The sequence below is a fragment of the Cherax quadricarinatus genome, chromosome 19 (genome assembly GCF_038502225.1).
Source record: "Cherax quadricarinatus isolate ZL_2023a chromosome 19, ASM3850222v1, whole genome shotgun sequence".
NCBI classification, from domain to species: Eukaryota; Metazoa; Arthropoda; class Malacostraca; order Decapoda; family Parastacidae; genus Cherax; species Cherax quadricarinatus.
The window spans coordinates 45468417-45472857 of record NC_091310.1 but is presented as its reverse complement, the minus strand read 5'-3'; positions in this window follow the sequence as shown (position 1 = coordinate 45472857).

The following is a 4441-nucleotide window of genomic DNA, read 5'->3' as shown; positions in this document are numbered from 1 at the left end:
TAAGGAATCATTATGTCAGGCCCATACTGGAGTATGCAGCACCTGTTTGGAACCCGCACTTGATAAAGCACGTCAAGAAACTAGAGAAAGTACAAAGGTTTGCGACAAGGTTAGTTCCAGAGCTAAGGGGAATGTCCTATGAAGAAAGATTAAGGGAAATCGGCCTGACCACACTGGAGGACAGGAGGGTCAGGGGAGACATGATAACGACATATAAAATACTGCGTGGAATAGACAAGGTGGACAAAGACAGGATGTTCCAGGGAGGGGACACAGAAACAAGAGGCCACAATTGGAAGTTGACACAAATGAGTCAGAGAGATAGTAGGAGGTATTTCTTCAGTCATAGAGTTGTAAGGCAGTGGAATAGCCTAGAAAATGACGTAGTGGAGGCAGGAACCATACACAGTTTTAAGACGAGGTTTGATAAAGCTCATGGAGCGGGGAGAGAGAGGGCCTAGTAGCAACCGGTGAAGAGGCGGGGCCAGGAGCTAGGACTCGACCCCTGCAACCACAAATAGGTGAGTACAAATAGGTGAGTACACACACACACACATATATATATATATACACACACAGAGTAGGACAGAGCAGCAAGGGCAAGCACACACAGAACCATCCCCAGAACCCCACAATCTATCACACCATCCCAACACAAACCACAATCCATACTCACAGCTTCCACCCAACACCCAGCTATAAAATCCAGCAGTACGCTACCAGGTCACCCACCCTTACAGGCCCCCCAAACCACAGTGATGGAGAGGAAACTGAAGGTGTGGTACACAAACGCTGATGGAATAACAAATAAGTGGGAGGAGTGGCACAAAAGAGTCAAAGAGGCATCACCGGACATCATAGCTCTCACAGAAACCAAGCTTACAGGTATGATAACAGATGCCATCTTTCCAACGGGATACCAGATCCAGAGGAAAGACAGAGGGAACAGGGGGGGTGGAGGAGTGGCACTGCTGATCAAAAACCGATGGAATTTTGATGAGCTGGAGAGAGGAGACAGTGGAGAAGCAAGCGATTACATAGCAGCAACGCTTCACTCTGGAGGTCCAAAAGTGGTAATTGCAGTGATGTATAACCCACCACAGAACAGCAGAAGGCCAAGGCAAGAGTATGATGAGAGCAATAGAGTGATGGTTGACACACTGGCTGCAGTGGCCAGAAGAGCTCATGCATGCAGGGCAAAGCTCCTGATCATGGGTGACTTTAACCACAAGGAAATCGATTGGGAGAACTTGGAGCCACATGTAGGCCAAGATACATCGAGGGCTAAGATGATGGAGGTGGTGCTGGAAAACTTCATGTACCAACACGTAAGGGACACTACAAGAGAGAGAGGAGAGGATGAACCAGCAAGACTGGACTTAGTATTCACCTTGAGTAGTGCAGATATTGAGGACATCACATATGAAAGACCCCTTGGGGCCAGCGATCATGTGGTTTTAAGCTTCGAATACACAGTAGAGCTACAAGTGGAGGGGGAAGCAGGAAGGCCAGGGCGAATGAAGCCAAACTACAAGAAAGGGGACTACACGGCAATGAGGAACTTCCTGAACGGGGTTCAGTGGGAAGCCAGTTAATGAGATGATGGAATATGTAACAACAATGTGCAAGGAGGCTGAGGAGAGGTTTGTACCCAAGGGTAACAGGAATAATGAAAAAGCCAGGATGAGCCCATGGTTCACCCAAAGGTATGGAAGAAGTATAGAAGGCAAAGGACCCAGGAGAATAAGGAGAGCAGTCATAGAGCCAGAAACGAATATGCACAGATAAGAAGGGAGGTCCAACGACAATATGAAAACGACACAGCAGCGAAAGCCAAATCTGACCCGAAGCTGTTATACAGCCACATCAGGAGGAAAACAACAGTCAAGGACCAGGTAATCAGGCTAAGGAAGGAAGGAAGAGAGACAACAAGAAATGACCGTGAAGTATGTGAGGAACTCAACAAGAGATTCAAAGAAGTGTTCACAGAGGAGACAGAAGGGGCCCCAGAAAGACGGAGAGGTGGGGTACGCTACCAAGTGCTGGACACAGTACACACAACCGAGGAAGAAGTGAAGAGGCTTCTGAGTGAGCTAGATACCTCAAAGGCAATGGGGCCGGATGACATCTCTCCATGGGTCCTGAGAGAGGGAGCAGAGGTGCTATGTGTACCCCTAACAACAATATTCAATACATCTATCGAAACAGGGAGATTGCCTGAGGCATGGAAGACAGCAAATGTAGTCTCAATCTTTAAAAAAGAAGACAGACATGAAGCACTAAACTACAGACCAGTGTCACTGACATGTATAGTATGCAAAGTCATGGAGAAGATTATCAGAAGAGTGGTGGAACACCTAGAAAAGAATGATCTCATCAACAGCAGCCAACATGGTTTCAGGGACGGGAAATCCTGTGTCACAAACCTACTGGAGTTCTATGACATGGTGACAGCAGTAAAACAAGAGAGAGAGGGGTGGGTGGATTGCATTTTCTTGGACTGCAAGAAGGCGTTTGACATAGTTCCACACAAGAGATTAGTGCAAAAACTGAAGGACCAAGCAGGGATAACAGGGAAGGCACTACAATGGATCAGGGAATACTTGTCAGGAAGACAGCAGCGAGTCATGGTACGTGGCGAGGTGTCAGAGTGGGCGCCTGTGGCCAGCGGGGTCCCACAGGGGTCAGTAATAGGACCAGTGCTGTTTCTGGTATTTGTGAACAACATGACGGAAGGAATAGACTCCGAAGTGTCCCTGTTTCCAGATGACGTGAAGGTGATGAGAAGAATTCATTCGATCAAAGACCAGGCAGAACTACAAAGGGATCTGGACAGGCTGCAGACCTGGTCCAGCAATTGGCTCCTGGAGTTCAACCCCATCCAGTGCAAAGTCATGAAGATTGGGGAAGGGCAAAGAAGACCGCAGACAGAGTACAGTCTAGGGGGGCCAGAGACTACAAACCTCACTCAAGGAAAAAGATCTTGGCGTGAGTATAACACCAGGCACATCTTCTGAAGCGCACATCAACCAAATAACTCCTGCAGCATATGGGCGCCTAGCAAACCTCAGAACAGCATTCCGACATCTTAATAAGGAATCGTTCAGGACCCTGTACACCGTGTACGTAAGGCCCATATTGGAGTATGCGGCACCAGTTTGGAACCACTCCTAGCCAAGCGCGTAAAGAAACTAGAGAAAGTGCAAAGGTTTGCAACAAGACTAGTCCCAGAACTAAGGGATATGTCCTACGAGGAGAGGTTAAGGGAAATCGACCTGACGACACTGGTGGACAGGAGAGATAGGGGGGGGGCATGATAACGACATATAAAATACTGAGAGGAATTGACAAGGTGGACAAAGACAGGATGTTCCAGAGATGGGACACAGCAACAAGGGGACACAGTTGGAAGTTGAAGACACAGATGAAAGTATGTCTTCAGCCACAGAGCAGTCAGGAAGTGGAATAGTTTGGGAAGCGATGTAGTGGAGGCAGGATCCATATATAGCTTTAAGCAGAGGTATGATAAAGCTCACGGTTCAGGGAGAGTGACCTAGTAGCGACCAGTGAAAAGGCGGGACCAGGAGCCAGGACTCGACCCCTGCAACCTCACCTAGGTGAGTACAACTAGGTGAGCGCACGCACACACGCACGCTCGCACACACACACACACACACATACACACACACACACACACACACACACACACACACACACACACACACACACACACACACACACACACACGCACACACGCTCCAGAAAGACGGAGAGGTGGGGCACACCACCATGTGCTGGACACAGTGCACACAACCGAGGAAGAAGTGAAGAGGCTTCTGAGTAAGCTAGATACCTCAAAGGCAATGGGGCCAGATAACATCTCCCCATGGGTATTGAGAGAGGGAGCAGAGGTGCTATTTGTACCCCTAACAACAATATTCAATACATCTATCGAAACAGGGAGATTGCCTGAGGCATGGAAGACAGCAAATGTAGTCCCAATCTTTAAAAAAGGAGACAGACATGAAGCATTAAACTACAGAACAGTGTCACTGACATGTATAGTATACAAAATCATGGAGAAGATTATCAGGAGAAGAGTGGTGGAACACCTAGAAAGGAACGATCTCATCAACAGCAGCCAACATGGTTTCAGGGACGGGAAATCCTGTGTCACAAACCTACTGGAGTTCTATGACATGGTGACAGCAGTAAGACAAGAGAGAGAGGGGTGGGTGGATTGCATTTTCTTGGACTGCAAGAAGGCGTTTGACACAGTTCGACACAAGAGATTGGTGCAAAAACTGGAGGACCAAGCAGGGATAACAGGGAAGGCACTACAATGGATCAGGGAATACTTGTCAGGAAGACAGCAGCGAGTCATGGTACGTGGCGAGGTGTCAGAGTGGGCACCTGTGACCAGCGGGGTCCCACAGGGGTC